General features: G+C 39.6%; 1 protein-coding gene across 3 annotated transcripts in view; it reads left to right on the top strand.

Annotated features, from left to right (window-relative positions):
- Positions 1-13,030, top strand: part of KCNIP1 (potassium voltage-gated channel interacting protein 1) — a 590,945-nt gene that overhangs the window by 520,263 nt on the left and 57,652 nt on the right. The window lies entirely within an intron of this gene.

Below are 13,030 nucleotides of genomic sequence, written 5' to 3'. Positions count from 1 at the left end.
TGTGTGTGTGTGTGTGTGTGTGTGTGTGTGTGTGTGTGTGTGTGTGTTTGGGGGAGAGTGAGGTACTTCCTTTCCAGCACACAGACATATGGATCCCTGTCTTTTAATGCCTGTTAAATATGGGTGGGAGTGGGGAGGAGGTGATAGTGGTGGGACAGGCTATATGTGAGATGAGAATACTGCCATTCTCCTCCAAGGAGGCGGGGAGCAGGAGAATTCTGTTTTACTCTCCCTGATACCGGTGTATTGTATCTCTTCTGGTTATTTATTCACTGTCGTACCCACTGAGTGAGTCTATGATGAGTAGTAACTTTTAGAGAATACATGTTTTCAGCTAACTTCTTATTTAAAGACTGATGACTTTTTTTTAATCTTTTCTTCTTTGCCTTCCAATATGATGCCCCCTTCCCCCACTCACTCCATCCATTGAGATGATATGTGGCCATAAATCCAGGGAAACGGGATATTTAGAATTAGAAAAACTAGGGCTGTTGAGCTGGAAGACTTAATTAAGGGACTTGGGGAATAAAAATCTTTTTCAACCACATTTTTTTTTTCCAGGTAAAGGGCAATTCATTGCTCTGTAATCTGGAAATATATTTTTGATGGTCAAAGTGTTTTAGGCATCTAGAATGATTCCCTGTATTAATGAACTACACAGAGAAATAGCTGAATAATTGTATTACTCACTATTTACATTGCATATGTAAAAAGAAGTGGGTTTTTCTTTTCCCCTGAGAGACACAGAATGATGTGAAAGGTTCCCAGAAACACTTATCTGAGTTACCAACAAGGACCCAGCCAAAGATAAAGAATGAGTGGTCTAGGTTCTTATTAGCTAGCTACTGGTCTGTTGAAGGGAACAGATTCCATTGAGCTATTACCCCGGTGGTTGGAAAGATGAAGCATATATGGAAATTTGCCACAATACACAAACCTAACATGACCAACCATTCTAAAGAATGATTTTGTAGGTACATGTGTGAGTCAGAAAACCAAGATTCTAGGCCCAGCCTGCTTTGTCACTGACCAAGCTTTGTGGCTTAGGACAAGTCACTTCCTCCCCCCTCTTGAGGCATGAGCTTCACAGATGAGTAGTTGGGTTAAATCATCTCTAATATCCCTTCCGACTTTGAAGTGCAGGCATACACACACATATGTATGTGTACATAAACATACATGCATGTGTGTATATTACCGCATACACGTGTGTATTATGCATGTATGTGTGCACATATATAAGCTTGTGTATATGTATGTGCACATGTGTATTGCATGTGCATATGTAGATGTGTATATACACATGTATTTATGCAGGTGTGTATATATAAATACACATGTGTGTATGCACATATATGTATGTGTATATATAGAATACATATATACATTTATTCCTTTCAGTGCTCTGCTACCACATGTTTCTGAAAGGGACCACAGTTCAGAACTTACTCTGAGTGACTTTAGCAATCCCCAAGGATACCCTTTCTAATTTATTCAGAATAACTACTCACTCACAAAAGAAGAATTGAGGGATGGGGGGTGGGGTGTTGTTCTGAACCCATGTGCATACTAGGCATTTCCATCCTTATTCCCCAGAATTAGACTTGGAGGCTATTTAAGAACACAGTTAACTCAATTATTACTGTAGGTTTTCAACCATCCTGTTTTCCTAGCCAAAGCAAAACAGGGGTGTTAGTAAGACAAGGCGATCGTACATTCATACTTTATCTTGACAATATAATCATGTTTTCCCTTATTAATATATTTTATGACTTTTCCCCAATCTGGACCCCACAGCTCCCCTTCAGCACTAATGAAAATAATAACACCAAAATAATAGGAATAGCTAGCATTTATAGAGAGCTTTAGGATTTATAAAGCAGTCTATGTAGGTTATCTCATTTGTTCCTCACAACAATCTTGTGCTATTACTATCATCCCTGTTTTAGAAAAGGGGAGCTAAGACAGAGGGAGGTGAAAGGATTTGGTCAGGGTCAGACCCCTATTAAGTGTTTCAGGAAGGATTTGAACTTAGATTTTTCTAGCTCTAGTTTCAGCTTGCTATCCTAAAGCACAAGTCTGATCATCTCACTCCTTCTAAGCCCCACCCCATTCAATGAACTCCAGTTCCATCCTATCACTTCTGGGAACAAATATAAAATCCTCTGTTTGGCTTTTAAAGCCCTACATAATCATATAACCTGGCCCTTCCTACCTTTCTAGTCTTCCTACACCTGTCACACCCACCCCACATGGGTGCCATCCAGTGACCCTGGTCCCTTTGATGATTCTCAAATGGACACTCCATCTCCCCACACCAGACCCTTTCACCATCTATCATGCTGTCCTGGAGCCCTCTCCCTTCTCATCTCTGACTCCTGGCTTCTCTGGCTTCCTTCAGATCTCAGTTAAAGTCCTGCCTTCTTGAAGCATCCTTCCCAGTCTTCCTTAATCTTAGCACTTTCCCTCTGAGAATATCTCCAGTTTGTTTGCACATAACTGTTTGCATGTTGGCTCCCTTATTCAACCGTGAACTACTGGAGAAAATGGACAGTTTGTTGTTTTTGTTTTGTTTTGCCTCTGGGTATACAAAGAATAGTGCCACCTGCTGCCTTCATGCCAAGGTTAGGGATGCTGTGAATAGTACTCCTGTTCAGGTATGGCTTGATGAGCTCTCAAAGCATGTTCATTTCACAGATTTTGTGACTCTCTGTCCTTCACACATATTTCATTGTCTCTTACCATCATGCCTATGGAGTATCCAGCTCCCATTATATATAGGGACAACTGCGGAGTAAAGTGCTTTTAATCTTCCCTTGCCCTGCTGAGAATCCTTACATTGCCACTATCTAAATAGCTTATCTTCATTTCCACAGGCTATAGGCTCATAATAAATTCATGCATCCTCAAATACATCTTCATTCATGAGATGTTGAGTCTACAAGTGTGTATAGCAGGATTGCAGCCTTGAATGCAGCTAGACAAAATTGGAGAGAAAGAATCGCTCTACCTTTGCTACCTTAAAAATTGGAAAGAAAACAAGATATAGCAGCCCTAATTGCTTGTCAAAGCCTTCCCTAGGTACAACGAGCCAAGGCAATCACCCTAGGCACAGAATATTGGCAGGCGCTGGACTACTGTGACCAGGAACCTGGACCATGACCAAGGGAAACAGTAGGTGGTAAGGAGGAAGCTCTTCCAGATGATGACTTTTAAAATGTACTCTGAGGCTCACCTACTTATAGCCAGCTCACATATTCACCACCATCAATCACCAGGCAGGGCTGGCCCCCCTGCTTCAACTTTCTTCCCTGCCACACTTCCATCTACTTCCCTGCCTCAAGCCTCAACCCTGCCTCCTGAAATTCCTTTCCTTTTTCATGGCTTCACTCAACATTCATAGTTTAATTCACTAGGAGGTGCTGCTGACTTGAGCCTGACCCAGTTCAACATTAAGCGCTAGGAATAGGGCTTTCCCACATGGTTGTGCACTTGACCATACACCAAGGAGTGCTCAAGGAAAACTTTCAAACTCCCTATGGTTCTTGAGGACTGATAACTCAGATCCACCCCTTCTTGTGGGCTGCAGTGTTCAACTTTTTAATCTGGAGGTGTGGTCTATATAGATTTATTCAATTAAATGTTTGGCTTTGTGCTGTATGTCAATCAACCATAATAACACAAATACAAGAATAATGGACATGACAATATATTGACAACTTGACTACGTAGTCTCTTTATTCATACCCATTGAGCAAAAGGAATAAATAAAACTACATTAGAACAATGGCTGTACAAACTATGCCCTTGCAGCTCCTCCCAGACCTAGCCAATCCTTGTTCAGTCCCAAACACAGAAGTTCCTGGGCACAGATCATCTAAACTTAGATTCTCTATCAGCCTCTCCCACCAGGAGCAAGCAAATGCCCTCAACACAGTCCCACACACAGAATCTAAGAGGGTCAAGCCCAGGCAGCTTAGCAGCCTCATGAAATGGGGTAATGGCTTGTCTCCGACTCTTCAGCAAGGACAGCTACCAGTCGGATGTCTGGGTTCTGATGTCAAATCCTCCTCTGGTCACCTTCCTTGCTGTTGGCAGCTCTGTTCTGGCCATGCCTCTTTACCACTCAAACACATGATTCTACTGCTCAAAGGCAGTCTTACTGTCACAATCTCATCAATAAAAAAACAGTTTCCAGTCTCTCAGAGTTAGCATGCTGTCCATCCCTATGTCATTTCTATCACCAAATTAGATAACATGTAAAGTGCTACATTTAATACCAGCTATTATTAAGTGTTTTCTTGATTTAAAAAAAAATCACTGCCATTTCCCACTGATTCCACCCTGTCTAAGGCCTCTCACCTCTTCTTATATACAAGCATGGTGAAGCAAAACAAAATAGCACGTTGGCCATGTCTGAAGCTTATGCTTCATTTGGCACTTCTAGGCTACCACCTGTCTCCTGAGAAATGAGAGGCCTGCTTTACCTTATGAACTCATGATTGACCACTGAATTCTGAAATCTGAGGGTATTATTTGCCCTTATGTGATTGTGATACTTTTTTCTCTTGTTTCTGCTTACTTCACTCTACATCAGTTAATGTAAGTCTTCCCAAGTTTCTCTGAATTCATGTTTGTCATTTCTTACAGTATAATAATATTCTATTACCTTTATTTGTCACAATTTGTTTAGTTATTCCACAACTGATGGGCATTTGCTTTGTTTCTAGTTCTTTGCCTCTTTTAAAAGTACTACCCTAATTTAAAAAAAATATATATATATGGCACCTTTCCTTTTGTCTTTGATCACCTTGGGATGAATGCCTAGAAGTGGTATCACTAGGTCTTTTTTTTTTAGTATAATTCCAAATCTTTTCTCAGAATGGCTAGGCCAGTTTATAGCTGCACCAAGAGTACATTACCTCCAACATTTACCATTTTTGTCTTTTGTCATTTTTGCTATTCAGATGGGTATGAGATAAAACCTGAGTTATTTTAATTTGCAATTCTCTTATAATTTTTTAATTATTCTGTCAAAAAGTTGTTGATATCTTCCATTTCTTCTTTCAAAAACTGCCTTTACATTCCCTTGACTACATATCTATTGGGGAATGGCTCTTGTTCTTGTGTATTTACATAGATTCCTTATAGATCTTAGATATAAGATTTTTTCAGAGATATTTGCAGCAAAAACTTTCCCAATCAACCGTTTCTCTTTTAATTCTAGTTGCATTGATTCTATTCATGAAAAAGCCTTTCAATTTTGTATAAAAGAAATTATCCATCTTATCTTCTGATAACCTCTATCTTTTGTTTAGTTAAAAAAAATTCCCCTGATTATAGATATTCAAGAAAATTCCCCCTGTTCTCTTATATTTTGTATATTTATTTTTAAACATTGTAACCTTTAATTTTAGGTCATGTATTCATTTAAAATGTGTTGCCTTATATGATAAAAGATTATGGTCTCAGTCCAAAAATCAGAGTCTGTTCTATTATAATGTAGTATAGCACTCAGGGTTTTAAGTATAGGCTCAATAAATAATATAAATATATATTCATATATATTTTATATTATATATATATATATAAATATATAAATAAGTATAGGCTAAACAATAACATAAAATTGAGAACAGCTCCCTGTGGTTTTCCATTTACTAGTAAGTTGCACTTAGTAACCCTAGGTAACGTAGTTCAAGCAGAGCTAGATTTATCCTACTGCGTCTAATATTCTGAAGAGCAAAGAGGGAGAGCCACCCCTCCCCTCAGCAGGGCTGCCCACCTGAGCAGCTCACACCAGTACCACAGGTGTTATCCATCCTTTTTATTATCTGTTGCCAGTTTAATCAATCTTGTTACGGACCTACACATGATCTAATTAATTTCTACCTGACTGCTTTCCAGTTTTCCCAGAAATTTTAGTTGAATAGGGAATCTATTAGTTGATCTCAAGTTAATTGGACATTAGGCTGCTATGTTCAATTGTTTCTAGGTCTTACTTGTCTACTCCATTCAAATGATCAACTTTCTATTTTTAACACCAAATAGATATGCTGATTACTGACCAACATCATTTCCACCCAACCCTTTAACTCTTCCCATATCTGGAGAAGTTATATGGGTAGGGCTAATTCAAAACAAGACCTACAGTTTTTCAGATGGGGCCCTGACAGAATTAATCCCTGTAACATTACAATCATAGAAACAAATTGGGTAGCATCTTAGAAGTCCTGCTGTCCAACCCTAACTGAAGCATCAATAACCACCTCCATACTACCTCTGAGAAGTGAATATATGATGTTGGCTTGAATACCTCCAGGGAAAAGTAAATCTCACCACCTTCAAAAGAAGCACATTCAAATTGGGGACAGCTCTAATTTTAAGGAATTATAAGGCTGGCTGGCTGGATAGATACATAGGTCCACAGATAAGCATAATTACATTGATAGATAAATATATATTACATATATGTTATATATATTACATATATGTTATATATATATGTATGTATAATAGGCAGTTAGGTAGCACAGAGGATAGAATGCTGGGCCTGGAGTCAGAAAGACTCCATTAATTCAAAATACAGCCTCTGACACTTACTAGCTGTGCAACTAGCAAGTCAATCAGCCTTGTTTGCTCCAGTTTCATCTGTAAAATGATCTGGAGAAGGAAATGGCAAACCACTTTTTGCCAAGAAAATTCAAATGGGGTCACGAAGAGTCAGACAGAACTGAAACAACCAAACAGCAACAAGGATATGTAAAGAAGGAGATATATGTGTATGTTTGTGTGTATCTATATACACACATACATATACATATGTATAACTATATATAACCATACATATGTAGATATAGATATGTTTTTCCCTATATTAAGCCAAGATCTTCCTTCTTTGAAATTGTCACCCATTGGCTTTAACTCTATTCTTTGGGTTCAAGCAAAGAGTCTAATCTCTCTTTTAAAAGAAAAGTAATTAGTGCCAAGATTTAAACTGAAATCTTCTGACTCCAAAGCCAGTGTATTTTTTATTGTACCCTACTGCCTCCACTACAGTCACTCTTATGTCATCATACCATGCAGTCTTGATGACCTAGGACCTAGCAGGACCTAGTTAGCACATGGGAGGGTGTGGCACCCTGAGTAAGTAGGTAACTGCCAATCAGTGAAAGAGGCAAGGCACCCAAGAGCCCAGGCAGTACCCTACACCTGAGGCTGTTAATGGATAGATAGGCCTATCAGATGGGGAGAGTGTTGATGTCTATGATGTGGACACAAGCCCCCTACTCTGGACTGCTAAAGTTATGCTTTTCTCATTGGAAGGTAGGGACAGGCATGGAGGAATAGCAGAGCACCGTCCAAGGCAATGGGTCCCCAAGTTCTAAGGGACCTTAGTAGTCATCTAATTCAACCTTTGGATTGTACAAATGAGGAAATTTAAGCCCAGAGACTTTGAGTGACTTCTCTAAGATCACACAGGAAGGACTGGGAAATTTGAACCCAGGTCCTCTAAATACAAATCCAGTGTTCTTTCCATTGCTGCTTATAGGCTGCAAATCCAGGGTAGAAATTTCCGTTGGATTCATTGTATTGCAAATCAAGTCCTTTTCTTTTAAAATAATGGAGTATGAAGCATTTTCTGAGATATAAAAATCTGAGATTAAAGTCTTTGTTTCATAGTTTGTTTTAAACATCTGACTCTTTCCATGGATCCATGCATCCAAGTAAGTAGTAAATCAGTACAACAATGCACCAAATAAAGAAGATCTGCATCAGTATTCCTAAGCTTCTCAAAGTAAAGGAGCCCAAATTGGCTTTTTCACGTGGCACCCTTGTTCCTGTAATCTTTATCCTAGTGTGGGCCGCCTTTCAGACTGTCCCTCCAATGGCTCAAAAGATTACCATGATCCTTCCTTAGTTGCACATTACATAACACTTTGTCCCTCTCTTATGCACTTAGTGAGTTTGAGTTTGTATTCTACTTCTTTGTATGTGAATCTATCTCCCCCATTAGATGATAAAGTCCATGAGGGCAGGGATCACATCTTGTGTCACCTTGTGACTGACCTAGAATAGGCCATGGCACACAGTGGGTACTAAATAAATGCTTTTTAGATTAAGCTTCATTTGCCAGGCCATGCCCCTGATCTCCACGGTCTCCTGAGTTTTGTACATTCTGATTGGAGCCTGAGGGCTTATATCACTAAATCTTTTTGCTTTTTTCCTACAAAATGTAATTGTCCTCTTTCCTCTGAAAAGCCAATGTTGAAACTATCTCTTGGGCTGGGATGGTATTCAGTATCTCTGAGGACAAAGGGGAAAGCAAGCAAGCCTCACTTCTAAGCAAATTATTGTGGTTTTCGTTAATAATAATGGTAATATTAATGGTGTTAGCTGATGTAGTGCTCTAAGGTTTACTAAGCACTTAATGTGCATTCACTCATTTGAGTGTCACAGCAGCCCTGTGAGGTAGATACAGTGGGCATCATTATTCCCATCTTACAGGTAATGAAACTGAGGTGCAGAGTCTAAGTGAAATCACATGTGTGCCCATGGCCACACAATTTTTTTTTCTAATTGTTTATTTTTAGTTTTCAACATTCATTTTCACAAGATTTTGAGCTACAAATTTCCTCTCCGTCTTTCCCCTACCCCCCACCCCAACACAGCGATTCTACTGAATACCCCTTCCCCCAATCTGTTCTCTCTTATACCCTCCCCCATTACCCCTCTGACTTTCTAGTAGGGCAAGATGGATTTCTATACCCCAGTGCTTGTATATCTTATTTCCCAGTTGCATGTAAATATATATATTTTATATACATATGTTTATGCATATATTTTTATATATTATGTATAGATATTTAATATATATATTTTAACATTTGATTTTAAAACTTTGATTTCCGAATTCTTTCCCTTCTTCCTTCGTCACCCACCCCTACTGGGAGAAGCGATTTAATATAGGTTATACATGTGTAGTTATGCAAAACATTTCCATAGTAGATATATTGTGAAAGAATGATTATATTTTCCTCCATCCTATCCTGCCCCCCACTTATTCTATTTTCTACTTTGACTCTGTCCCTTTTCAAAAGTGTGTACTTCTAACTACCCTCCCCCCAATCTGCCCTCCCTTCTATCATCCCCCCTCTTATCCCCTTCCCCCCTATTTTCCTGTAGGGTAAGATACCCAATTTGGTGTGTATGTTATTCCCTCTTTAAATGGCCACACAATTCTTAGTGAGTTTTGGAGGAGGATACAAACTCACAGCAATGCAGTCATCTGTCCGACTAAAGGTTTAAAACAGTTGCTAACTGATTTAGGAAGAACTATTTGCAAAGTACTATACTACAGGGGACACAGAGATATTATAACTAGTGAGGTACCAGAAAATAAGAGACTCAGATAGCTGTGCCATCATGGACAAGTGATGAATAAGCCTCTCTCTGAGCCTCAACCTGTCATCTGTAAAATAGGCATAATGGGGTGTAGCGGCAAGCACCCCAGTGTCCCCAGGGTGCCTGCTCACACAGGTTCTTGGATCTGCTTTGTTAAAGGAAAGCAACTCAAAATGGATTAACAAGCTTACTTTAATCAGTCAGACATATATTGTTTACCTTGTTCAGGAGAAAAGGTCAGCACCCTGAACCTCAAAGTATACAGGCAGAATTATCAAGACAGAAACATCAAGTAGACAGATTTCCAAACTGTCCAACCATTACATCCATACCCAGTCAACATCTGGGTTTCCACATTCTGGGTTTTTCAAAGCCGGGGGACTCTCAACAACGGCTTCCCAGAATCCATATCAAATCACAGAACACTTCTCAAAGTGAGCCCCAAAACAAAGCTACACATCAGGGCTTATGTAGCCTTCTCCTGGCTCAGAGAATGTAACAACCTTATTGACCCACTGGCCAATCAAGAAGTATCTACTGAAAAACCAGCCTCCCACCCCAAGCTCCAGGTGCACGTTAGCCTAGGGGCAGGGAAGATCTTTAAATCTGCATTTCCATTACATGGGGGCAGCTAGGTAGCGCAGTGAATAGAGCATCTGACCTGGAGTCAGGAGGACCTGAGTTCAAATTCTGCCTCAGACACTCAACACACACAAAAAAAACTAGCCATGTGACCTTGGGCAAATCACTTAACCCCAATTTCCCTACCTTCCCTCCTCCAAAAAAAGCAAAAAAAAAAAATTAGGCATGATGACATTTGTACTACCTTAAAGAGATATTGTAAAAGAAGTTCTCTGTATGCCCTAAAACAGTCATGAAACTCTCCAATGTAGCCCGAACTAGATCAAAATGTAATTAGGAAATGTTCAACAAAATAAATAAAAATGCAGTATAATATAGATAGTGTCTATTTGTGGTTTTCTAAGTCAATACAAAGCCTGCAGGGATCCATCTTTATTTGACTCCATAGCCTTAAAGTCAAGTGGGAATTGGCCTGGGACTATTGTTGGCCAATCAATGAGAGCCAGAGTGATTTGGGGGGTTTACATCAGGGTCCTTAAGAAAGAAATTGAGACTGTAAACCCCAAGATATCTTATGAGGTTTCAGCAATCAAAAATTTACATTCCTTTTAAGGCTGGGTAAAAAAGGAGGCAAAGAATGGTCTCTATAACATAGTCAACTCTCTCTCTCTCTCTCTCTCTCTCCCTATCTGTCTATCAATCTATCTATCATCTATCTATCTATCTATCTATCTATCTATCTATCTATCTATCTATCTATCTATCTATCTATCTATCTATCTATCTATCTATCATCTATCTCTGGGAGGGGAAGACCCTCAGAGTTTCTGGCCAAAACAGAAACAATTGCTATTTACATACATTCTGAGCCAATCAGGGCCCAAACAATAACCAAGTGGGGTTTTGGGGGGTCCTGATTGGCTCAGAGTGAATGTAAATTAGCAACATTTTTTGTTTTGGCTAGAAACCCTGATGGTCTTCCCCTCCCAGATTTTTTTAAATTTTATTTATTTATTTATTTTTGACTAGGTAAAAGAGGCCATTTTTTTTTTTTTTTTGCTTCATTTCTTACCCAGCCTTTATCACTGAATGAGCTTGCTTCGGTCAAACTGAGACCTGTTTGTGAAAGACCTTAGCTTAAAAGGGCCAAGGGCTCCCACTGTATCCAGTCCATCTCCAGTTATCCTTATCAATAACTTGTCCCTGGACCCAGATGGCTCCAGGAGGAGAAGAAGAGGCTGGTGACTTTGCACAGCCCTCCCTCACTTAAATCCAATTACTGGCACATCATGGCATCACCTCCCAGATGTCATGGTCCTCTTTGAGAACGAAGGAGAAACCACAACAGCCTTAAAGCACTATAGAAATGAAAGTTATTGCTATTGTTTTCTTAGCTTGCTTACAGTCTAGCTGAGAAAATGAGGCAGATTCCCATGAAAAAATAATACAAAGTAATATAACAATATACAGGAGAGAGCATTTTAATAGGATAAGATTTTAGAGCTTTGAGGGACATTAAAAAATCACCTAGTCCGGTTAGAGATCAGGAAGCTAAGCCTCATAAGTGATATCAAGAGTCACACAGCTGGACAGTATGTAAGGCAGGATGTGTGCCCGTCTTCCTGACTCCAGGTCCACTGCCCTTGGCATACTGTTTCTCAAAGGAATGGAAAAGAAGGAAGGGTTGTGAGCATTATCATGAAGCAGGAATGGCTATGACTTGGTGACAGCTCAAAGCAAACAATGATACCACTAATAGGAAAAGAGAAGTGTAGGGGGTTTGGGGGGATATGTGCTTAGGGATGATGTCATGTATCAGGTAGAGTCAGGGTGCCGGCTGGAACTGGTCCCCAAATCAATCATTAAATCTGAGAATTTACATCTCAGTAATCAGCAAAGTGAACAGTCAGGGCTTGGCTTCTTATTTTGTTGGTTGTCTACACTGAGGGTGTCAAACTCAAAGAGAAACTGATCTCTGCAAGCTGTATATTGACTTAGAAAACCACAAATTAGCATTATCTATGCTGTACTGTATTTTTAAAAATTTATTTTGTAAAAAATCCCATTTTAATTCATGCATTTAGGAGTTTTGCTGGGTAATTGAGTTCTTTGATGCCTCTGATCTATACTTAAGAAAGTGACAGAAAAAATGTTAATGCAGATTAAATTTAGAACAATGCCATATTTACATTTTTCCCCCCAAAAAAAGCTTGTTGTAAAATATTTACCAACACACCTCTGGCAGAGATACTCCCTGAAATCTAGATTCCTGAGACAGCTAAGTGACACAGTGAATAGAGTGCTGAGCCTGGAATCAGGAAGACCTGAGTTCAAATGTGACCTTAGACACTTGCTAGTTATGTGACCTTGGGCAAGTCACTTCACCCAATTTACTTCAGTTTCCTTGTCTGTAAGATGAGTTGGAGAAAGAAATGGCAAACCCCAAATGGGGTCATGAAGAGCCATACACAACTGAAAAACATCTGGATAACAACAACAGAAGACTATACATTTTAGACTTCAGGTTTTACCAGCTCGAAGTTCCTTTTCCAAAACCTGTAAGAAATAACCAGCTTTTCCAGGTCTCAAGGCTGTTCTCTAGCTCTTGGGCTCTGACTTAGAGCTTCTTGTTGACCTTCTGAACTAACCATCCTTGGAGCCAAAATTCTCTAGAAAAGCCCCTTCCAGACCACCTAAGCCTTCTGAGCCCAAGGGGAATTCCCTCATCTAAAATTTTGGAGCTGAAGTTCCATAGAGGGCCTCTAAGATTATGTCCAATTTCAACATTCTATGATTCTAAGTGTCCATGAGTTACAAGGAACTCCATGAATTGTCTTCTGGAGAAAACTCACATTTAGAAGAGATTTGGGGGGGCAGCTAAGTGGCACAATGAATAGAGCCCTGGAGTCAGGAGGACCTGAGTTCAAATCGGCCTCAGACACTTAACACAAAACTAGCCATGTGACTTTGGGATAGTCACTTAACCCCAATTGCCCTACCTTCCCCCCTCCAAAAAGCAAAAAAAAGGGAGGAAGGAAGGAAG

Source organism: Petaurus breviceps, unplaced genomic scaffold, assembly GCF_028583685.1.
Source record: "Petaurus breviceps papuanus isolate PSGF00001 unplaced genomic scaffold, PetGlider_PUasm1.0 551, whole genome shotgun sequence".
Taxonomy (NCBI): domain Eukaryota; kingdom Metazoa; phylum Chordata; class Mammalia; order Diprotodontia; family Petauridae; genus Petaurus; species Petaurus breviceps.
This window is presented reverse-complemented; position numbering and strand designations above follow the sequence as displayed.